The sequence below is a fragment of the Ornithodoros turicata genome, chromosome 3 (assembly GCF_037126465.1).
Source record: "Ornithodoros turicata isolate Travis chromosome 3, ASM3712646v1, whole genome shotgun sequence".
Lineage (NCBI taxonomy): Eukaryota > Metazoa > Arthropoda > Arachnida > Ixodida > Argasidae > Ornithodoros > Ornithodoros turicata.
The window spans coordinates 100721282-100746402 of record NC_088203.1 but is presented as its reverse complement, the minus strand read 5'-3'; the positions used below and the strand labels follow the sequence as shown (position 1 = coordinate 100746402).

Below are 25121 nucleotides of genomic sequence, written 5' to 3'. Positions count from 1 at the left end.
CAAAATCAATTTGTAAGTACAACTACCCCGCATCCTAATCTTGGTTCAGTTATATAACTAGCTGCGAAGTCAATATGTATTTCGCTCCGCATGAAAGCAGACATCGTTCTTCCCCTTTGATTTGAGTCCAGATTTTTTTTTTGTGTGTGTGTGTGTAAGCGCCGCGAAGCAACTGTGGCTATGAGCGGTGTACAGATGTGGACAGGTGGAGAGATGACAGCAGGAGAGAGTGGGGACAGGGGGGGTTAGTGTGCGTCCTGGGCCGACTTCAGGGGGAATTGTGCCGACGAGATTCGTCTGGAAAGTCTTGGGAAAACCCGGGGAAAAACCTCAGCCAGCACAGCCGATGGTAAGATTCGAACCCACCACCTCCCGCAGTCTTCAACACGACCTTGGCTACCACCAACGACGCCTTAACGAACGGACGCCTTAACGGACGCCTTAACGAACTCGGCCATGCCGCTCGTGAGCTGAGTCTGGAATGTGGTTCTAAGGAAGATGAGTCGTAAACAAAGCAAACTAAAAGAAAAGCATTAAACGCTCTGAGCGACGAACGCCATTATAAGCAACATATGATCCGTGATTATCGTATAGAAACTACGAACCATAGTACACTGCTTGTAACAGAAGTGCCTCTTCTCTAGATGTGTTTTTGCGGTATACCATTGCTTGATCACCTCAGTCGTCGTCCGCCCAAGTACGTCGAAAAATGACTCGAGTAAAGCTGAAGTGATCTCCTGCACACGCGGAGACTCCACCGAGTTCTCATCGCCATTATTCATACCTCTTCACTGCCGTACACTTCAGTGTACGGAACTTTTTTTTTTTTTTCCATTTTCGGTTTTCCTCAAACTCTCATCGGGAAGATCCGAGTCCAGTCACGTATTTTCACCCCACGCCGCCGCTCCTCAACAAATCGATTTAGCATCGAGTTCTTCCTTCATCACTTTCTAATTTAAGCCCGATCAATAAATAAAACAGCGGGCATATCGACAACGGACGGGCTATCCCCTGCAGTAGCGGAAAGAGCAACAAACAGAGTGCGCACCGGGCAAACACACACCTGCTAAGCAAGCAAAGACCGCGTCGCCTTCCAATCCTTGTAAAGAGCACCAGTGTCTCTTTCCCCGACTTAGATAAACTGCCGTCGAATTATGTCTCGCCACTGAAGGCGCCTCGACGTTGTACGGGCAAAGGTACAAATACCGGAAGGGGATGTGAGTCGGAAGTGAGAGCCGGAAGTGTGATGAGGGGTGGAAGTACAAACCGGATGTTACCACGGTTACGGCGCTCGGGATAACGTTAATTGCGACAGCAACGAAGAATACCTAATTAGTTCCCCGGGACAGCGATCACCCGACGGTTTGTTTCTTTGTGTTCCTCTCGGTATTGCTCCGTAATCACCGCTTGGATTTCGTGAATGCGTGCCTGCGGAGTCAATATCGATCCTCCGACCACTTTTATGTACGTCGGATATGTTAAGTAATGCAGCTTTTTGTTGTCATGCGATGGGAAACGCGGCAGCAAAGAAAGGCAAAGAGGACGGACGGCAAAAATGATATAAGGCTCACGGAAATTCAATACTTTCTGGATAGTGCGTCTCTGTTAAATCGAGGAAGGTGAAAACTAACACGTCTATACAGAACAACAGGATTGACGAATTCAATATCTTCCTATTATTTTTTTCATCAACATCAACATCAACACCAAATATGTGATAATGATGCTATGGGGTGTTTCACAAAAGGGGTGCTGTAACCGTGCCCTGTTAAGCCCACGGATGTCCATAACAAATAAATGTGCCCACTATGCATTCGGCCAATCATCTCTCCTTTTCTTTTCCCCTTTGCTTCCTTTTTTCTCATTTCCTTTTAAAGTTTATTTTGAGTTTCTTTATATTTGGCATAGCAAGCCGGCATCAGCCTGGCTGACATTTCCTCTTTTCTTTCTAATAAACATATTCTAACTCTCGAGGTACCAGTGTTATCTCACAGGCTATCACGAAAGGGACCTGATCGCAGGACAACCAACTCAGTGCGGCACCAGCTCGAAGATAGTCCCGCGGATTTCTTCAGGTACCCTTAGTAACCAGTAGAAAAAGAAACACAGAAACTGTCTTTTCGTGGCATATACCAGCCGAAGCGTAAAAAAAAAAAAAACATGAAATAAAAAATACTGAGAGCGAACACGCGCTTATACCTGTATCTATCCCCTCTTTCAATCCGTAGCATGCTCCAAAAAGGAAGTTACTTTATAAGCGAGCCTGAGTAGATACACACAGAACAAAAAACACTCGCAGCAGATGAAAGTGTACGAGCAAAAGGACGAAGTAATGAGGCATTCCCTTCTACGATGCCGCAGAGGGTAACTCCACCGTACAGATCCCAGAGTCCACTTTTCCCATCACGGATTTCCGCCAAGAAAAATCTACTGCCGCCATAAGCGACTGTTCTTCGCCCTTAATCCCTGGCGAGATCACGTTCATCTGTCAAGTCTATCTGGGCAGCATCGGTAAGGTTCTTATAGCCTCGACCCTCGCTACCCTTCAAAAACAGGGATCACTCCAGCCGACCAGCAGACGGAGGAGCTTAGGATAAAGAGTACCCCGTATCTATGGGAGCCACCGGTCCACCGCTTTACGACGCCTACCTCTTTCAATATCGGCCGCAATAAAAAATTACTTCAATGCCGCTCTACGGCAGGACTGAAATGTTTCACTTTATTTTATGTGGCTTCGAGGAAACCGTTTTGTAGAGTGTATCACGGGGAACGCGGTGCAGGGTTATGTGTTGTGTTCTTAGAAATTCTCTGGTGGTTACGGGGCTACATGCACCCTAAGGAAAAAAAAGAGCAAGTTCTGTCCTCTTACGGAAGGCACGTATTGCATCACAACCGATAATTCCTTTTCGGGACTAAATGCACGGGGGTCTATGAGAAGTTTAGGAACTATTTGCAGTGCTGGAAAGTAAGTTTAAGGATAGGGGACTAGAATGGGGAATAATCTAGAAGACCAGAAGCTGTAATTGCTCCCTAAGTTACTCCGTCTCTTTCTTTGTTCCTTCCTTTTTTTTTCAATCGTAGGACATTCGCGGCATTTTGTTAACGAGTCAGTTCGCGTATGCTGAACGTTTGTGCTACAAGCTGTGCACTAAGAACAACAACAACAGATAAATTGATGATGATGAATGTGGAAATTCGCCACATGAGGTGCGGCCCCTAGCTGTGCACTACGAGCCGGCAATTGTATGTAGTTTTCATCTTGAACTTTTTTTTACTGTACGCGTGATGACGTTCTTTCTAAAGGTCACCTATACACAGAACATGAGGCGAGGTCACCGAAAACAAGTCTAGCCTTCCCCACACAGCACACACGCATCTGCCTAATGACTCGCCCCACAAGTACCGTAGAGGGTGTTCTCCGACGTATATCCACCAGACGATATCATCTCGTAATGTCTTTTGTATGTGAGCTGTGGTGGGCGAGGTATAACCGATGCATGCTCGAGATATACTGATAAGACGGCATGCACGAACGATGGCATAGGCAAACCGGTGGACGAAATCCATTGAAGATCCTGCGCGAACTCGGAGGGACCTCAAACCTCCGTGTTCGCCCAAGTTCATGCTTCATCTTTAATGGTACTTGAAAAATGTTCGATGTTGCAGTACTGGCACTCACAACGAGATATTTTTCATCCACGAGATATTGTAAAGCCTTCGCGGGCTAAACATTGGTACTAATGTATGGGCTGTAGAGTTCAGTGTTGAACGCTGCTCATAGCTACAGATGATCCGCGGTGCTAACACCGAATTTTTTTTTCGAAGAAAATGCAAGGTGATTGCTTAACAGGTTCCACAAACGCCGTATTACTGACAAGATGGCAAGGAAGCAGGCGAGCTGGTGATGACGGACATCCATAATCAAAACCCTGAGGCTGAAGGGCACACAAACTTCGTGTTGTTTGTGCGTCCCTGATTATTGATGTTTGAGAAAATTTATTAGACGACTCATACTATAGAGCACACTACGAGTACTAATACTAATATTAATACACACTAATACACTAGTTGGAATTAGTTATAATGCACAAGATACAATGTATATATGGTTGCATGACTATGGGACTGTACATATATGACTACACAACTGTGACTATATACACATGACGACCATATTCGTCACTGTGGCTATGCACATATGAGATGGCCTTTATACATTTATGGAGGTGCACCAACGATGCTAACATACGCATCCTGAATGACAACGGAAGGGTGATCACGGCATCGACGCCGGAAGCCTTCCTCTCCCAGCGCGAAGAGGTCCTGCTGCAGGATGGCGATTACGCTAACTCTCAATTTCCGCACCAATAGGAAAACAGGGGTGTTGCGGAGACGTTGTGCCACAGCTTTGCAGCGCGCTTCCCACAGAACCTGTGCCCCGCAGGCCGTTAAAAGTGCACTAATCCGGTGGCAGGACTGTCGATGATGTAAGGGCACTGGGCATATGATGTTCGTATGCCGCCGAGCCAATTGCCAAAAAAATTTTGCAATCCGACAGTCAAAAAGCACGTGGTAGTTCGTCTCGACACAATTGCGATTATTGATGATCGTCACATTACCCTCTAACCGATTATACAGATCCGGGTCCCAATTCTACGCATGGCAATAAACTGAATGACTTACAGCATCGAAGATGGACATTGGCGACGACGTGCAGGGTCGTTGTTGACGGATTTTGGCTCAGGGTAGTGGCGGTACATAACACCTGACAAAGAAGGCAAGCACAAGTTGAGAACCATGAAAGTATAATTTGCTTATACAAGTACCTCCAAAGGAACAACACAAGCACTTAAAGCCCTCTAAACACTTCGAAATAATCAACCAAACCCCGCAGCTCAAGATGGCGGTTTCGATCAAGCGTGAGGACAGTAACAGCGTGGAGGAGGTAAGGACTGGTGTCAGCGCCGTGTGCCGGATATTTTCGGGCTCCTTTGAAGAAGAACTCAAGGTGGTGACCGGTGGTCCAAATTACGCGCAGTTCTAGACTGCAGGGGTGGGATATATGTTTATTACAAAAAAAAAAAAAAGAGGAAAAGGTTAGCCTGCGCTACGGCTGTATGTAGCAGGGGGGGGGGGGTATGTTTGTTGAGAAAAAACGAAGGGGAAGGTCAGCAAGACGAAGGTCGGCCTGCTATTCAAACAATAAAATAAAATAAAATAGAAAAGTAAAGAAAAAGCAGAGAAGAAAGGGAAAGGAAATAAAAAAGAAGAACATAAGTTCTTGATACATCAACACATGTAACTGGCGATATGGGGTGAACTCACCTCAACGTGTTAAGGTACTTCATATTATTATTACAGAAAATATGTTGTACAGAAAGTACTCAACATTAAAGTCAATCATCGAAATCAAAACAACGTTGTTGGTTTTTTTGTGAGTGCCTCGTATCAATGTGTATCTTTGTAGTGGGTATTAGTGTGTACTTGCAGTGTGTATCTGTTTCTCTGCATGTTCTAGTGATATTTATTCACTTGCACCTAGTGTACTAACACACTAATTGTTGGGGATGGGGAATGTACTTTTGTTTGTTTTGGGTTGTTTGTTTGTTTGTTGTTTTGTTTCGAGAGTAGCAGAACTAGTCAGGAGACAAGTTCAATTTCTCCCTGGTTTTCTTTTACATAATCAATCAATCAATCATCACGTTGTTGTTGTTGTTTCATCATTAAAATCATCGTTTGCATTATATTATTCGAAGTAGAAATGAGTGCCCACAGCTTAGTGTTGCGAAATGGTGTGCTATTAATGGCCGCTGGTTGCTCTTTTTCTGTCTCTCTCTTCTTAAGGCTTCTTACTTAAGACCACATACTTGAAGCATCCTTCAATGGAGAGACGGAAGTTCAAGAATTGGAAGATCAAAAGCTTCCGATCCAGAAGATTTGATCTAATTTAAAAAAAAAAAAAAACAGAGAGAGAGAGACAGCCAGAAGAACACTGTGGAGACATTGAAAAAACTTTACATTGGGTCGGCTACACGAGCACTCTTAGTGAGGCGCGATTCGCTTCCTGATTTCTAGAGTAATTCGGAAGGCGAAGTGACATAAAAGAATGGTTGAAGAGACGCGCGCAATTTACCTCGTTATGGCAACCGTAACTTATTTAAACAATTCCACTGCCAAAAATATGCGCATTTTTATCTTTTTGACGCATTCTATTTGAAGCGAAAGAGTGTGTCGTTTTATAGCATCTGCATACTGCGGAAATTAAGTTACTGGCGGATAGGTATGTCATTCTTAATTAATCGTTAAAAGTAATACTTCCTTGCGGTCCACTATTTTCTGTGACTTTGTACACGAATGCGACGAAAGCCTATATTATCGAGTTAACGCATCTCGTCGAACCTATCCCGACCGGATGGATTGGTAGATGTTGTCCTGTCAGAGATGATTTGTAGCGATAAGTCGATACCATACGCTTTTGTCGCGTTCATGCAAATGCAGCTAATGTTTCGAACCCCATCTGTCGCATTTGATGCAGCAAAAAAGTATTACAAGAGGTCGAAGTATGATTTCGCAAATTTCGTTCGTGAGATTACGAACCTACACAAGCTCGATGCGACAAAAAAAAAAAAAAATAGTATTCGTTATTTTTCCACCTTAGCCGGGCCCAATATCACTTCTCTGTTTCACTCCAGCTCATACCAGCGTCCAATCTTTATCGCCGAGCTGAAATCGACAATCACGGTACCCAGACTTGGTGGACGATTTCAGACAGTTGCGATCTGTGCTCCATCCTTCCCTATATTTGTTTTTTTTTTTTAAGTCTATCACGAAAGCCACTTATAGCTCTTTCCGTTTCGCATCTGCGACAAAACACCGTCGTGTGTGACGCTTCTTTTCTCATGACGAAAGGACGGTGACCAGCAAGCGCAAAATATCCGCTACATTTGGCGGAGGACACTGAAAAAAATCTGGAGATCGAAGTGGGCACCGGCTGTCGCAGCGCTGGCGAACGTTGCACACACACATATCGACTGTCCGAAGGAGATGTGTGTTGGGGATATAGACGATGAGCTCCCGTTATTTCTGACGTGACAGTTTCAACGTGGCTCCTGTCGTCATTGTCGTTGCTTTCTTGTCCGACTTGTCCAGCCAGTAAATATCCTCCAAATGTCCCGAACCCTTCCCCCCCCCCCAAAAAAAAAAACAAAAAACAGGAGGATTAAAGAAAAAGCGAAATATGATCAAACTTATGAACGTGTCAAACTGTGACCTGTCTTCAAGACTATGAACCTGCTGAAAAATATGTTTGAGTGCCTGATTTTACTTTTTGATTTTTGCTGCTCTCTGCAGGTCCCAGGAGATATGCAACCTTGATAAACAGTGGCCGCCAAGTCCTAATTTACCTGCCTCGTTGGATCACTCGGTGTGCTTATCGATCACAAAGTTGTTGGTGCAAACCCAACTGATGATTACAGGAAAGTAGCCACCACGATTTACTTTGACGTAAATTTGCTTTGCAACGTAAATTGCGGAGACTGAATGAACAATTAGGTTTTCCATTTATGGTTGATTCTCTAACGCGACCCGGACGTTTCATTTCATGTGCTGATGATGATGTCCATATAGGCAACGACAAGTCTAATTTTTAATTTTTGTTTGGTCAAGTTGTGTGAAGTCGGTGTATTTTATCCACACAAGAGCATGTCGTCTTGCTTCTTTCTGATCTCTGCAGGAATTTATGGAACTGACCGACGCATATTATAATTTTATTTTCCGATCTGGCAGCATATCATGAGCAAGTTATGCCTCGATTAACTTTACCCCTGACACCTGAGAGATGTCACAAAGAGGTGGGTAAAGGTATTGTAAAATTTTGTCAGAATACAACTCGTGGCTTGCGTGCCACAATTTGTGCGGTAGTGCGGAATAGCGAGAAAGAAAAAGTATTTCGAAGTGCATATGGGGTATTGCATGACTTCCGCTGCGTTGTTCCTGAATCAAAACTCTTATAAACGAATTGACCAAGCCTTAAAGTGTATTGCTGCCGTAGTGGTAGAACATTTCATTCCTGGAATGTTTCTTGTGATACTTCCAGATTGTTAATGATAGTGCTCGTATCTGGAGTGCTTTGATCCAGTTGTAATTGGTCGTAGTTGTCAATCGTAGTTTTCTGCAGGTTAACAACAGCAACTTTATTTTATGATGATGATTGGGTAGCGTAGGGTAACTTAGCGTGTGATAGAGTGTTCTTCGTAAAAAAAAACCTATGTGCTTCACTCGATGTAATTCACCAATTTTCCTTTATTGCTGTTTCAGATGCAGTTGTCGAAACCAGGGTTTCCTCAAGCCAAACCCCCAAAATTTTTTATTTAATTTGTCGCACTTGTTCCATGCTGTCTGTTCCTATGCGCAGATTTAGAACATTCTGGTTAATCGGTTTGTTCTTGGGAACAACATTCAAATTTAAACCATTTGCCTCTTTAGGATCTATGACACAAAAAGACGCTAGTATCGTCCACATACATTTGTATGCGGCATTCTGATAATATCATTAATATAAATAAGAAACAGGGTGGGTCCTCCTTGTGGGACACCATACCTTATTTACTGCTTTTGGGCGTCGCACCCGTGGAGAGTAACATACTGATACCTGTAGGTAAGATACCGTAACTGGAAAGTAAGTTGTGAGCTACACCTCGAACAGCGCATGGAAAGAATTTGCCTAATAGGATATTATGACAAATACCGGCAATTACTGAAAACTGCCTTCCTAAAATCCAGAAATAAAGCGATGGTGTACAATCTGTTCTCAATATTCTTTGGTTTTAACACACTTTTGACACTTATGCTGTTCATAATTCTCACAAAAAAAGGCATACGCCTCCCGTTTTCAACAAATCAGGGCAGATAACGATATCATTCGAGATTATGGTTGGCTAGGAGCGTGCTATGCGGTGAAGTTCATTTTTAAGAGTGCAAGTCACGACAAAGTCAGACTGGCTACCCCAGAGCAATTAGCCGCAGTCAGTTCGAAAAAGAAGGGAGAAAACCCAGTAGTGTATGGGGGAGGGGGGAGTCAAACGTCCCGAACTAGTGGGAACATTACACACACAAACGAGGGAAAAGAAAGTGTCACAAAATGCACAAGAGCGTGCATTACCCGCACTCGTTTGGCTCTACGCACCATAGTTATTCTGGGACATTTAGCTGGAAACGCAACGCGAAAGAAACGACTGTCGCAACGTGTACAAGAAGATAACGACAATTAATCGCAAGTAAAAGTAAAAAAAAACTAGCCACTGAAGCGGAAACGTTATCATCCGGGAGCTTGACACCTCCAACGCGTCAAAGCGTCTCGTCTTGGACACGATAGCAACTAATTATCTCCACCCACCGGAAACTTTAGCTGCTAACAACGCGAGACAATTTTCTATCACTTGGCGGCTCATACGCCACACCTTAATTTGTTTCTTTTTACTTTCCTGTCCAGGAAAGTCAGCGCTCGTTGTCGAAGAACTGAACAAAGGAAGGGTCACTGTCGCAAGACAGGCATTACTTGACGGTCACCTTTATTCTCCTTGGACCCCCCCCCCCCCCCAGACATGTACCAGACGACATTGAGCTAGGGACTGCTTTCCTATACAGCCATTCTTTCCTCATCCTCATTTTCTGTTACATCATCGTCCTCGAACGTAATTGAACGGTGTCCTTATCTCGTACCCTCGTTCCCTCGCGATCTGCGTCACTCTCCTTTTCTCTCTCTCTCTCCTAGCGTTCACGAAAAATAACATGAACTTTTGTGCGTGTTCGCGTATGAACGAAAAAATAATAATAGCTAGAAACCAAAGTTCGAAAATGGAAATGGAGATAAAGGAACGATATCGAAATATTCCGGTAAATTCGAGTATGATGAGAGGAGCGAGAGCAACAAGGCCGGAATCAAACGAGGAAAATTGACGCATAGCGGTTAAATTATCATATTTTTGCATAGCGCGCGTCCGTGATCAAAGCTAACTGCCGGAAAGAAGAAGGAAAAAAAAGTCTCCGTGAGAGAACGGAGAAGCTCTATAGCCAAAGAGGATGATGAGACACGATGGCGGAAAAAATGAAAAGGAAGAGCAAGGGATCTAACGAAGCTTCGTATTCAAATGAAGACGCCGGTGGCCCACACCACATGGGAATCTGTTCCAACGACACTCTCGCAATGGTTCAGAGCCATTAGGAACGACTAACGGTATTGTAAGCGCAAGGCGCATTGCGGCAGCGGCCATATAAGTGTGTTTCTTTTTCTCTTTCTACGAATGTCAGGGTTGTGCAGCGATGTCGCATAAATACGTGTGTGTGTGCCACCTGCAGCCGGACGGAGCAAAGTGAGAGTGCGGAATGGTCGATTATCGCTGTGAACAAGGTGGCCCACTTAACCCGGAACTCGTTTCTCAAAGTTCCTACATGACCGCGGTTTCGTAGAAGCAGGAACCAAGAAACTTGGACAACGGATTTCAGCCGTCGAGTTAGTGAAAGAACAAGAAAAGAAAAAGAAAAAGAAGAAGAAAAAAGAGAAAGCTCTTTCTCGCACAAGGTATCATCAAAGCTTCCGTCAGAAAGCACTGTTGGACGAAACAAAACGCCTTACAACTTGGAACAAAAATTACTTGAAGTATAGTCACGTTATTGATTGATTGACTGATTTCGTGTTAGTGTCGCGAAGCTACTGTGACTCTCAGCGGCGTACAGCTGGATAGAAGAGAGCAGGAAGGAGTGGGAAACAAGCGGTTAGTATGCGTCCTGGGACGACATCCAGAGAAACTGTGTCGGCATTTGTCAGGAAAGTCTGCACGGAAACTCAGCGAGAAACCTCAGACAGCATAACCGGTGGTAGGATTCGAACCCAGCACCTCCCAGTGTACAGCACGACCTTGGAGCTACCACAAACGAGTATTCACTCGGCCATGCCATGTGTTTGCAGCTCGTGTATCAAACTATTAGTACATCTCCATTAACGTCGCACTGTAACACTGGGTAAGAACGGTATGTTTTAGAGATATTAAATTTAATTTGAAGATTTTTAACTTCAATTAAGGCTTCGAAAAGTAAGAGCAAAAGCATAGCCGCCTGCAATGTGCCTTCACACGGATGGAGCACCACACGTACATGTGCTGCAGTGCAAAATGAGGAACGTGCTTTCCTGCGTGTCGGCTCATCCCATCGCCATCCATGTACAGGGTTAGTCTCGTAAACGTTACACATTTTGATCGCATCATAAAAATAGAAGACTGGGTTTATCCAACACCAAACTTTGCAGACTGGTAGCCATTTGTCTGAAGTTTTGTCGGAATTTTTTGTGAGCATTATGGTCCTGTAGAAGAATAATTTAAAATCAAGCAAAATTTCACTCTGTGCATTTTCTATATCTCCTATCTCACTCAAAAGCCGCCATTTTCGGCTGTGTGCACTTCATTTTCATTTCACCACACACAGGTGGCACCAGCATACAGAACAAGACTGGAACTGAAGAGGATTGGTGCATAACGTCAGAATTGGCATGTCACATCGTTGTAGGCAGCGCTACCTGTGTGAAGTGATATGAATGCGAAGCAGACACAAGAAAAATTGGCGGTGTTTGTGGAGGACAGGCTATTGAAAACGCATGGGGCGAGATTTTACTTTATTTTAAATTTTCTTCCTACATGACCTTACAAAAAATTAGAATGAAACTTCAGTCTGCACCTAGTCGTGAACCTAGTCTTCTATTTTTACGGTGCGATCGAAATGTGTAACGTTTTCTAGAACAACCCTGTAGTTGTTGTTGTTGTTGTATCAGCATACACATTACATTCTAAAAATGCTGAGCATGGTGCATCAACAACAACAACTTTATTGTGAGATGATGAATGGGGAGTTACATCGCCAAGGGCGTCTAATACAAAGCTTCACACACAAAAAAAAAAAAAATATATATATATATAAGCATAGGGACAGGAATCAGCTGTACATCGAGTCGTTTTCAGAGAAGAAAATCTGATGCCCTTCCATGATGTTTCCTGCAGCCCATCATTTTTCGCACTTTCACCTGAGCGGTACAACCACAACGCACACTCATGTGAACACAGTACACACGAAAGAGCATTGAAGCAGAGACCCTATGTCGGGATATTTAATAAATCACTATTAACGATGTTTTATTAATTAATAAGAAGTTCAGTAGCTTCCGACCTGAGGGTTCTGTTTTAATCTCATTCCACCGGATCAATGAATTTCTTTTGGACACACAAAGGAAGTTTTTTCTTTGTGTTTCTCTCAAGCTCCCAAGTAGTTTAGATAGTATACAGCTTAAAACGCACGCTGGAACAAGGAAAAAGAAAATATCCCTCAGGCACTACCGTTGGCTCACGTCGTTTTATGGGGCTCTCAGGAAGGATTTCTGAACGCCCTAAGTAGAATTTACTTTTGTACCGGGACGCAAAGCCAAACAGGCGAGTCTGCGTAAACTACCCCATTTCATTTCTTTCTATGTTCCTGTATATTGGCGATTATCTAACTGCATTCGACACCGCATGCTTCGCCGTTCTGCCGTTATTTGTATCGGCCTTGCGATAGCAAAAATTGGGGCTAGAAAAGAAGAATGTCATCAGCTTCATCCACAAAGCGGATGAAAGGAAGTCTGTAAATGGCCTACGGTGATGTGTCGCATGGAGGCTACGGTATCCATGTTTTCCGGTACGGTATAGGAAATGACTTCTTTATTGTTTTCTTACTCGGTAGCTTGGGTGTTTAGTGCGCGTTGGGGGGCCGCGTGTTCCTAAGGTGACAGGTTTAAAGTAATTTTGCCTGTGATTGTTCCGTATTATGAAAGCATCACAGTGCCGTTCGGACATTTTTACTCATTCCATTTTTACAGTGGTAGCTGCTAACAGGAAGGTTCCAGGAGATCGCCGTGCCCGTGTGGCAAAACCCAGGTCCCCATTTTCCCATGTATTTACTCCTATCCCGATGCGTGCAATGACGGAGGCCGCCCTTAGATACCCCATTGTTACCAGACGTTGGCTTGCGTTTGATTGTAGCGCGCTAAAGATCCAGTTGAAGCACAATCCAAGCCAGGCCAGGTCACCGAAGGAGAAATGGACGACCGCGCTTGCGGCGCCTGGTACGACAGGTACGCTATGTGATGCACGGAGCCGTGCACTAGATCCTTCCGATCGCTCAACACGTTTCAAAACCGGACCAAAAAGTGAAACACGACACAGAAAGTTGTTATACGCGTTTTATTTTGACATATAAAGACTAGATTCATTCGCAGAAACAACAAAAACATTTTGCCGCTAAACTTAGCGCGCAGAAGTGGTCCGAAACGGCAACAGTGGGGTATCTAGTGGCGGCCTTCTTCGTTGCACGCTTTTCCGAGGTGAGTTTGGGGGACCTGGCAAAACCCTCCTCGCCTCTCCGCGTCAGGGAAGAAGAAAAGAGAGAGTGATAGGTGCGCGCGCCGGTGTGGAAAGGGCAAGCGTTGCGAGAGAACGGCAGCTGGGTGCGGTTCAGGGAAATCAAAAGGAAGCACACATTAGTGAGCTCTAGCACATCGGAACTTTTCCACTGATACAAGCCACAACCAAACAGGAAGCTTTCAAATACAAGATGAGCAACGTGATGCAAACCACTAAAAAGGAATCAAGTGCTGGGGGGTACCACATTTTCGGAACCGTTGTCGTCAAGACCTTTCAATCCGCTAAGTCTCTTCTAATCCTTCTAAATCTTCCTACACATGCACGGAAGCCGGCTGCGGGCTGCCGCTAGGCAGCAAGAAAAGAGAGAAAACAAAGAAACCAGAGGAAAGAAAGAGTGCTTGCCGCCGCTCAGCAGCCGCTACCGCCTGCGGTTTCCGCGGCTCACAATATGTTGACGATGACGACGAGGACGATGTGCTGCAGACTGCGTAGGTGGCCGAAAGAAAACAAGAGCGTGACGCAATCTCCGTTGGCCACCTGATTGGACGAAAATGCGCGGCATGCCGCTAAAAATCGTGCGTTGCGCGGTCGAAGAAAAGCGGTACGCGGAGGCGGCTTCTCCCCCACCGCGGCAAGAATTTCGGCTGCGCATGCGCGTTACCGCGCGCTTGTGCCGCATGTGGCTACGCTTATGTCCTCGTGCACGTGGAGGTCAATACGGCATTAAGGGATCAGCCTTGAAAGGGACCATAAAAATATATTTGATAAGCCTCACATTCAAATAGCGAAAAAATTCGCGATTAAACACGGCCGAGAACGGCGGCTGCCACGACCCGGCTGCGAGGCAAACTAGCCGTGATGTCAAACACAGGTGACGTTGCCGATGGGCGGGCGGTCTTTTGCGACCAAGTAGAAAAATATGCGAGCATGTTTCCAAACTTAGTTATGAAATATCTTTTAATCCAACCTGGAGGAGCTAAGATCGTATTTAATCGTTGACACTGAGCCTATACCGGGAGTGTAATGCTGGTGGGGTGTGACGTCACAACATGTGGGGTACTCCCATGTACTTTGATGCTCTTGGAGGAAATATTGTGTAATCTCACAAAGTTCTAGGGGGTGTCTCCTAGATTTGTGTGTGTGTGTGGGGGGGGGGTCCAAACCGAAACCATGCAGACACGTGGTTCCGCGGAGGGGTGTGCTCGCGGTCGTCCACAATTGGCTGAGAGGTCTGGATGTTAATGACATAAGACCGCGTTAGACGAATGTGTCTGGCGGTTGCGATATTTTTGCGCGGCAACTGCAACCGCGGTGCGCTGAATACGGTTAGAAGTATATGTGTGCATGGAGCGCAGAAACCGTTTCCGGCAGAGTACTCGGAATTTGCGAGAATCATTTCATGGTCCCTTTAATAACATTTAAGGAGAGATAAGACGCAGGCTAGCTGGTTGTACATGATAATAATAATAATAATAATAATAATAATAATAATAATAATAATAATAATAACTAATAATAATTTAATAATTTATTAGTCAGCAACGCCACAAGTCAAATACAACTCAACAGGCCTGTTTAGGGAGAAAGGCTTTTGGCACAGGCCCTGGGACAGTCACCAGCATGTTGCATACAAAATGAAAAGCGTTAGAGTGTCACACCAACAGCACCATAACAATACAGATACAAACCTGATAGCAAAAATAGAAAGTGAAATACCGACTCGCAACTGGGTCTCGGTTCTTCTAATAGAGTTTCCGTAATGACTGTTTAAGTTCGTGAATTCCGTCCATGGATGAGGGCTGAGCAGGTAACTCATTAACGACACCCGGAACATAACAGCAACTACGGCAAAGTCCATCATTTGAAGAAAACGGCACGACAAAGCAAAACCACTTGCGCCTGGAAGAACAAAGTCTACTGGTGGGAACCAATAAGAAGAAGAATCCCGCAAGTGCTTGTATATCGTTACGTATTTAAATAGATCGATAAATGAGATTTTCCAATGCCTCAACGCTATTAGAATGGGTAAAAGCTGAAACACCGTAGGCAGTCGTTTTCAGACAACTACCTAGAATGCTATTCACTCTGTCTTTCCAGGTTCGACTGCGGTGAGCAAACAAAGTTGTACCATAACGTAATACACTGTAACCTAGATCATCGAGAACAGGTCTACGAATTCTAGCAGGAGCCGTATGCCTAAACGAGAAAAGCACACGCGAAGTTTGCCTCAATCTTTTGCATACCTACGAAAGCTGCGCATTCCATGTCATATAGTAGAGTTCAAATCCACAGATACGTCATCGTTTCAGAATGATGATGATGATGATGATTGGAGGTTTTATGGCGCACAAGCAACTAGGGCTATAGTGCGCCAAAACTGTAGTGATAAGTGTGACTCCAGCAGGTGTTTAATTCGCAGGAATGCGGTCGTGACGCACCATCGGAAGTTGGTCCGGCAACGAACCAACGAGGTACGTGTGGAAATGTCACTTAGTTTTTTTGTTTTTTTTTCAGCACACACCCTGTATTAAATAAAACCTGTATATTTCGTTCAGATTCCACAGCCAGCGTTTACGTGCTTTCAAGTGAAACTTTTCAACGAGAAAAAGGATGATTGATTGATTGATTTTAAAAGAAAAAAATGGAGATGGTAGTCTCGAGCTACTCGGGACTGGCTACTCCAGGACGCGTTATTAATAAAAGAAAGGGAAACTACACTAACCTCGACGCTTTGAAACGCTTTGAAATAATAAATGAGAACATCATCACCGAGCTTGTCACCAAAAGCGAAGTCTCAAGGCACTAAAAACAAAGAGTGTCACAATGTGTCAAAGAGGTCCGTCGAGACGAGAAATTACACAAGGGCGCGCATTGCAGGTATGAGCTGATTTGCTGGCCAGCACCCAAGAACCTTTTCGGAGAAAAAGGATAACACGTAGAAACCACGTAATGCACATGCCAAATAACTCCTGAATTGATTCGTGTGCTGACAGAGAAAATATAAGGCAGCTAGATAGGAACAAATTAAAACTAAATAAAATAAAGCACCCGGCTGAATCGGCTAAATTTGTCCATCCTTTTGGCAAGAAAATTGACCTCGGTAATTATTTCAGTGCGAAAGTCGTTAACTAAGTCAGAGTTTATAATATTTCGAAGACCGTGTTACAATCTTTCCGCTCACGTCACACACTCAGCAACGCTTAGCTATACATTACATGTGACGACCAGACCCCCTTCCCCATTACCTGCGCGTCCCATCTCCAACCTATGTAAACATGAAGCGAAAAATCGCCGTAATACAGAGCGGCAGAGGACACGAACGGCAGTGGTGGAAAAGTACGTCAACAGAGACGGCAAGCCCATCAGCGCGGCACATTGCCTCTGTAAGGAGCGAGCGATAAAGCAACAAAGATTCTCCCTGGAAGGCCACTTCGGTGGCAGGGTCGTTCCTCGCGGGATTACCAATTTACCCCGGATGCCCCCCTCAACTCGTGACAGGTCAGGTCCCCGTGCGTTCCCCTGAGGGAAAGGTATGCTAATGGAAAGGAGGATCAAATGGGAGAGAAAAGCGAATTCTCCCTTGAGAGGGACTGGGAAATCTGTGCTGCCTCTGCGCCTCAATAACGCTGTTTTCTTTAAGGCACGATGGAAGACCGTCCTGGTGGCCACTGACTGTAATCCCCGCGATTCGGCAACGGAAATGAAGTCGCCGGAACTGTCGACTGACCGGGGGCCTTAAGGTTGTGCAATGGAGTTGGGTTTTACTTGAGCTTGCTTTATAGTTTTTATAGACTAAGTTTGTTGCAAAGTGTCCTATTTGGCTTTTATTTACGTTTAGAAACGCTGCTCTAAAGAAAAAGGTTTCGCTTTCTGAACTCTCGTCCCATCTCTCTCACAAAATTGCTTGGTCCCTGGCCACATCCAGCCCATCAACGATCTGCCCTCAAAGCTCTTTCGACCTTTCTGGATACCATAGGACTTCGAACCTTATTGTGAAGGAGCTCATTATTTCTTTCCCCGCATCATCACAAGCAATGGGGTAGAGTATCGCCCCTGGCTCTGAAACTCCCCATTCATAATCTCACAATAAATTGTTGTTGTTGTTGTTGTATGTTTTGACGTTCGCGACACATCATGAGGGTTTGCTAAAGGAGTGCAACGATTTGGATATCGTGTACTGTATTGTATTGTATCGTTTAAAGATGGGCGGCCTGCCCATCAAGAGCTCTGATGCTAGAAGTGGATTCTGACCTTTGCTTCACCATGCCTTTCCGTGTGCCTCGCCATTTTTCATCGCTGATGCATAGGCTCCGTCTCGGGGTTGCGTTCACCCCCACTTCCAGTAGCTGATCGGCCGCTCCGACTCCATGCTCTGCTCTCGCTGTGCTGTTTTGGCGGATACCAAGCATGTGCTTCTCGACTGCCATTTTTACAACTCTCAAGATGCAGCTCTGCAGTGTCGCCTGCAATCGATCGCGGCCGCAGCACCATTCACACTGACAACCATCCTCGATCTAACCAGATCGAACACACCTCAAGCTCTGGAGTATTTTCTGATTTTTCTCCGTGACACCGGTCTCCTCTCTATCCTATGATGTCCATGCGTACCTTTGTGCTGTGTGTGTGTGTGTGTGTGTGTGTGTGTGTGTGTGTGTGTGTGTGTGTGTGTGTGTGTGTGTGTGTGTGTGTGTGTGTGTGTGCGCGCGCCGTGTTTTTGCCTAGCGTTCTGTTGATGTTCTCGCCATCCCTACTGTTGTCTCATTGACTCCACTGACTGTCGACCCCTTTTCAGCGTCGTTCATCGTCCCATCATGAGGACACATCTCATCCTGCCGATTGTGCCTTGAGGTAGTGGGCCGCAACTCATGTGGCGAATTTCCCCATTCATCATCATTAATTTATCTATTGTTGTTGCTGTTGTTCGACGGCCTGTCAGCCAGCGAGAGCAGCAAGGTGCATCCCTAAAAAAAGCTACAAGCAAGGAGTAGAAAACAGTCATAACACACGCCGAAAGGTCCCGTGCAACGTTCGTATGACTTTGAAGTAGGTGAAAGTGTGGTTAGTCCTTTACGTAGTTGGGCATGATATAATGGTCCTGTATTTCTTAATTTGCATAACTCAACTCCAAGAAATAGCGAAATAAGATGTTTGTCATGTGTTATCAGACCTGAGTGACCTGCCCATAAAACCGTTTGAGTATTTTTCGCTTCAGGGTGAGTACTTGTAAGGCCCCACCACTCGGAAATCGTTCGTGAAACCGGTGCTCGTGCTCGTCAAGTGCAGCGCATGCCAGGCCAACTGCCCAAAAGTTCACTCTAATATCATCTCTCTTAAACCTACCCGGTAAAATGCGACGTACTTAGCAGGAAGGCATTGTGATAATACTCTACTGGCTCGTGTAACGACCGTCATTTACTCGGGTGCACCGCAAAGGTCGCGTAAGCGCGGTATCGCGTGTACTGCAGTCTGCAAGGGGGGGCTTTTGGTGTTTAATATTCAAATTGAATAGGGTGGACACTAGAGATGCTTCAGTGGCTACGCCTCCTTTAATGGCATCTTAGGCTACAAGAACAACAGAATTAAATACTGTTTTAGTGAGCAGTTCTCAAAAAGTTGGTTACGCTAATTTGCTTTACTAATGAATAAACGATATAGCAGTGGGTGAGAGCATTTTTTTCATCCAGCAAGTGCATGCATATTCAAAAAACTTGAAAAATAGCATGCACGGCATGCATGCAAATGCATTCGTGAACGAAAATATTCTTGTGCGGCATGCAAAATGCAGTCCGTTTCAGTGAACGCAGTTTGTTGTCGTTAAATAAAACGTGATCTTCCGGCGGTAGTCTTGTATCCAATTACTTCTCGGACAGTGACAGATATTTCGAAATCGCGTATGTCTTGTTTCGAAAAGTGGAGGTCATGTTCAATAGAATTGCACGATTTTATTCGGTGGTCTTTCGGTATTTACAAAAACACCAAATGTCGTCTATGGACCTTGGAAATATCACAGTGAAATAGCTCATTCGTGTCATTTGTTCTTTATGATACGAACATCGATCACGTCAGAACATCCCTAACGCTACCTTCTCCGGACTGGTAGGATGCGCAAAAAATGACAAGAAAAAACGGAAGAGAAGAATATCGGCTACCTCTCACATTGTTCAACAGCTACAACACAACAGTGCACGTGCCGATTATTGTAAATGCGCAATGGTACCCTACAAGTCGCCACTGACCATTACATAATGCTCGTTCAAATGGCAGACGTCAACGACAGTACATCACACATACACTACAAGGTATAAACCTCGAACCAATATGTATCCAACAATAACCTTACCTCTAACTACAGCCATACCTAATATTATTTCACGCAGAGTGTGCGCATAATATACAGAGAAGCCAACGTAAGCAGCAAAGGCAATATTTGCTTTCTTCACACCGTCCGGTGGCTCGTCTTTCTTTTCTTTCCCGCTTTCGATGCCACCCTGTGAAGAACTGGCGCCAGGGACGCGCACACACACACACATCAAATAAGTTCCTTTTATCCGTTCCTTCCCTTTCTTTGCTCTACCCCATTAAGGCCATTATGGCTCAGTCGGCTGCCCCTCCGTGCTAGGCCACGCTAAGAGATACGGCTGTTCCACTGTTATCGAGCTCTGTGCAGAACTTGCGTTCCTCCCCTTCAACTGTTTTCCCTTTTCTTCGCCAGTTCTTCTTCATCTCTTTTCATGCCTTCTTTGCTGTATAGGTCGCGCGCACCATTGTTAGATGAAGATTTAGCGAACGTTTCATTTTATGCCTTTGTTTTCCTTTTCTTTCTTTTTTTTTTCTTCGTCTGAAGTGCGATGTGAAGGAGGTTACGGCGATGGGTTTCTCGATAGCTTCCTTGTCTCGGACGAGCCGTGCCTTTGATGCCGAGAAAGAGCGTGCAGCATTACCTTGTGCTGTTTGCAAACGCAAAAATACGAAGCGTGCAAATATGACGACTCAATTTCGCTTTTTTTTTCCTCCAATACAATACATTCTTTTTGTTCTGCGTGCCTGCGGTTGGATGAGCCGAAATGCGAAATTTTCGGGGACAGAATCGTGGTCATAATTACCGAAAAATCGCGATTTGAACCAACGAAACTCAGACGTTTCTCATGCGAGTCCTCTGACCGCATACACAGGCATATACAGGGTGGGTGCTATAAAAGGTCAGTCACATTTTCGCGCGTGACGCTATATCTACTTGAGACACAGGCTTCCGTTACCACACAGTAAATAATTTGTGCCAGAGAAACGTACGAAAAAATCGTGGTTGCCATGCAGTGTGTAAAAGAATAAATACGACCAGACAAACTTTCGTCTTCGTGCCTTTCCTATGGGCTATACCGATGGATGGAGACGAAAGTTTGCGTGGTCATATTTATTTTGTTACACAGTGCTTGGTAACCACAATTTTTTGTTGGTTTCTCTGGCATAAATTCTTTACTCTGAGGCAGCGGAAGTCTGTGCGTCAACGAGGTATCGGTTCAGGAAGTATCACGTCATGCACGAAAATGTGACTGACCTTTTAGAGAACCCACCCTGTATATATATATATATATATATATATATATACAGGGTGGGTTCTCTAAAAGGTCAGTCACATAGCCAGTCAGCCGCGGCATATATATATATATATATATATATATACATTTCGATTATCACATTATCATTAAGACATTATGCCTCGTCATGTATTCATCCATTTGCATGCAGAATATCGAAGCTGTTAAATATGTCAGTGAACTTTTCCTTCTCGTTGTTGCCTCTTACTACCTTACACTGATTAAAACGACTGCCCTAAATAATTTAAATTAAATTGCTGAAATGATGGAATCATAATCGTTGCGCAGTTAATGCATTCTAGCTAGCTTTCAAAGATCGCTTGTGACAATCAAAGTCGCGCCTTTAAAGCGTGCTTTGCCTGCATGACACCCGTGCACACGGAGACGCCAACTTTAAAAATGTATGTATCATTATGACAGACGTGGTTACAAAGCTGAGTCAAGTCCGAGATGGCTGTACTCGACACAGAAAAAAAGCTTCAGTATCTTTCTTTTCTTTTTTTTTTTTTTTACGCACTGCTTGTGAATCAAAACGAAAAGTTGCAGACACTAATAAAACTTGTGCCCTTTTCAATACCTGACGCTGTGACCTTGCATGTCCGCAACCCCGCATCACCCCAGGTCATAGTCACGATTTATTTTTGTGGTTGTTGCATGTCCGCATTGCAGTTACCGCAACCAGCTCAAAGCCTTCAGGGCAAGTAAAATATGTCGCATCGCTTTTTTCCCGCGTGATGCGCGTTATTGACTTCAAGAGCAAATATAAAGACGCTCAGGCACATAAGAATTTTATCGAGATATATCTGGGCGCATGCGCAATTTCGGACAATCTCGGTGCTTCCTTTTACAGTCTTAACGGCCAAGTAAACGACACGAGTAATAAACAATCAGTACGGCGGGGGCCTCGTAAAATGTGAGGGTCATAAAAATGCTGCACTTCGTCGCTGAATCTTTCAGTTATTGGCTCGCTTACACCAGCATTGAGCGTTACGTGTACATGGCATTTTAGAAGAGGCACGAAGGTCACGTCGAACGCCCTCTTGTGAGAAGACCACCTTGAAGAACGCGTACTCAATAAAGCACGGCAAGAAGTGCTCCTTCCCACAGCAAGCAATTAGATTTTTTCTCTACTTTAATTTTTTATTATTTTATTTTTTACATATAGGAGAGACTTCAAAGTGGATTTTCTTTTGTTCGTTCGTTTACGTTTCGGCATTATATAGGAAGAGAACAAGCAAATCATTTTCTTCAATTTCTCGACGAAACGTGATCTGTCAGAATCCTTCGAGGTGTCTTGAAGGTGTCAGTTAAGTTGTGGGTTCAGTGTTAATTTTAAAGTAATTATGTACATAAATGAACATGTAGCCGTTAAAAAGGTCGGCGTCAGCATCAAGTTGGTACGAAATTGCTTCTCGCTAAAAGTTGAGGCACCACATTTGTTCTCTTACAACACCTAACAAATCCTATACCCTTTCCGGAGGTATCACAAATTTTAGGTGTACCTTACAGAGAAGTCAGCGGGAAGGAAGGAGAAGAAATGCTAGCGCATATCAGGTTTAGTCGTGACGCATACAATTAGTACGCGTACAACTATGAGAAATGAATGCAGACACAACAAAGCGACAAAGCAAAGAGTTGCATCTTCGACACCTCCGGCATCAGCCTCATCTCATTATAGTCTCTGTCTGTCTGTGTGCGCGCGCGCGTGTGTGTGTGTGTGTGTGTGCGCGCGCGCGCGCGTGTGTGTGTGTGTGTGCGTGCGTGCGTGCGTGCGTGTGCGTGTGTGTGCGTGTGTGTGTGCGCGCGCGCGCGCGTGTGTGTGTGTGTGTGTGTGTGTGTGTGTGTGTGTGTGTGTGTGTGTGTGTGTGTGTGTGTGTGTGTGTGTGTGTGTGTATGTGTATGTGTCGACACCTCTTATTTCTAACACCGCACGTGCCCTTAGCTTCTGCGCCACCCGCGTGCATTAGCAGCCCCAAAATACTTCATACCAACTTATGCTATTAAATCAGGCAGCCGGCGTGACTGCCAAGCTGGAACTTTCCTCGCATCATTCCTCTTTCCTGGTGGCCACGCATGCTGATTCCCGGGTGTGGCAATGTAATCATGGCGCCTTCACGTAATTCCTCCGTAATGAGATAATTCTATTCCCAGATCGCCTCGAGGTGCGCCTTATTTTTGGCGCCTCCGCTTTTGTGGGCCAACTACTGCAGTTGACATGTCTTCTTAGCTCCCTCTCGTCAGGAGACAGGGAGAAAGTTCGGCAGAACGAGAACGTGCGCCGGAATCAAGGTTAGTATTGGGAGAGAGTTCGTACGAGTGATCGTAATGAAGGGAAGACATTGGCTGCAGCATCGGGCATTGCGCCAAACGCGGTTGAACGCGGCAGTTTTATAAGGCCGCCGTTTGGCGGTAAATGTTTGTGGTCACGTGGTCCCATAAAAGCTACAGACCGACGTACATGGTGGTTGGACCTATAAAGATATTGGTTTGAAATAATGATGGTGACAAGATATTCTGTGACACTTTCTGGTTCCTCGTTTATGACAAGTGTTCCCACTAGTCCTGCATGCTTGTCTCCCACCCCCAACAACTTTTCTCCCTTTTTTTATCTATTTCAACTAACTGCGGCTAAGTGGTCTGGGGTAGCCAGTCTGACTTTGTCGTGACTTAAATCCCCATTTTTTTCTTTTTCTATCACATCGCATCACATGGCGGCAGGGCTTGTAACGTTTGCTACTTCGTAATATGGGTAACTAACAGCAATGCAGCATAGAAGCGCTACAGTAGACGTAGACGGAGAGAAGGACAAGAGAGGAGCACTACTTCCAACTTGTTGTCCTTCTCTCTGTCAACGTCCGTTCTAGCGCTTCTGTGTTGCATTATGGAACGCCAACAAACCGAAAGATCTACTCTTTTCAAATAACTGACAGTAGCTAGGAAGGAAGGCGTTGTAACATTACGGACTACGAGCCGCGTGGCCCAGCAGATACAGTGTAGAGGAGGTTGTGTCCTTCTACATGAGTCCCGACCGGCGATGATGGTATGCCACAGAGAGGCGATGACGATGGCCTATCTCCATGAACTCCGCCGGTGGAACTGAGGAGCGGGTGCTCCAGGCGCGTGTCAATCCTCGTCGTTGTCCACTGCTCGACACATCACCGCCCCCCCCCCCCCCCTCAGACGCTTAGCGACGATAAATCAAAAGAAACCCACGAGTTCACTGTGGGAGGACAGCGAGGGAGACAGTGGATGACGTGCACGGTTGAACAGGTCATGGTACGGCACAAGTTGGCGAATAATCACAGCTGGTGAGGAACAGGCACGCCTCTTCAGTGTTCGTCAGGAGTTGTCCACTGCCCGCCACAACAACATCTGATCATTGGTTGGTGCTTCAAGGTCACGCAAAGACTGGGAGTACCACGTAATAAAGTCTTGTAGGGGGTTATTAATCTAGACATCGCTCATGCACTCAAACTTTTACGACTCAAACTCTTCACATTTTCTGACATTCAGTATCTCTTCAGTGAATCATACTCTTCCCCACTCTTTTCTAGCCTTGTTACAGGGCCTTCCTTCCCATCGTATCAGTTAATTCTGTAATAAAACGAACAACAACAACGTTGGTACCAGTCGCAACAATAAGACTTCTCATGAACTACATATACGAGGGTGGTTCCATAAGTTTCCGGCCCGAGGTAGAAAATGCGCGCGAATTTGAAAATGCGATTAAGGACGCGTGGCGCCATCTGTTGGAGGGCCGCAGTACCACCCTCAACCATCTTCATGCTTTTGTCGGTTGGAGAGCGGCATTTCAAACAGCCAGGGTGCACTCTTCAGTTAAAATGAAAAAAAAAATTGAGTACCGCGCTGTGATAAAATTCTTGACAAAAGAGGGACTTTCGCCTAAAGAAATTAAAGCGCGACTGGACAACGTGTACAGGGAAGCCTCTCCGTCCTACACAACGGTAAAAGACTGGGCTAAGCAGTTTCGACTGGGGCGAGAGTCCATTGAAGATGATCTACGCGATGGTCGTCCAGTGCAAGTGGTGACACAAGAAAATTTGTCTCTTGTCGAGGAGGAAGT

General features: G+C 45.0%; 1 long non-coding RNA gene across 1 annotated transcript in view; it reads right to left on the bottom strand.

Annotated features, from left to right (window-relative positions):
- Positions 1–25121, bottom strand: part of LOC135387557 (uncharacterized) — a 69702-nt gene that overhangs the window by 24487 nt on the left and 20094 nt on the right. Inside the window, exon 2 of the long non-coding RNA XR_010421193.1 lies at positions 4684–4765. This is a non-coding gene — a long non-coding RNA (uncharacterized LOC135387557). The remainder of the gene's footprint in view (positions 1–4683; positions 4766–25121) is intronic.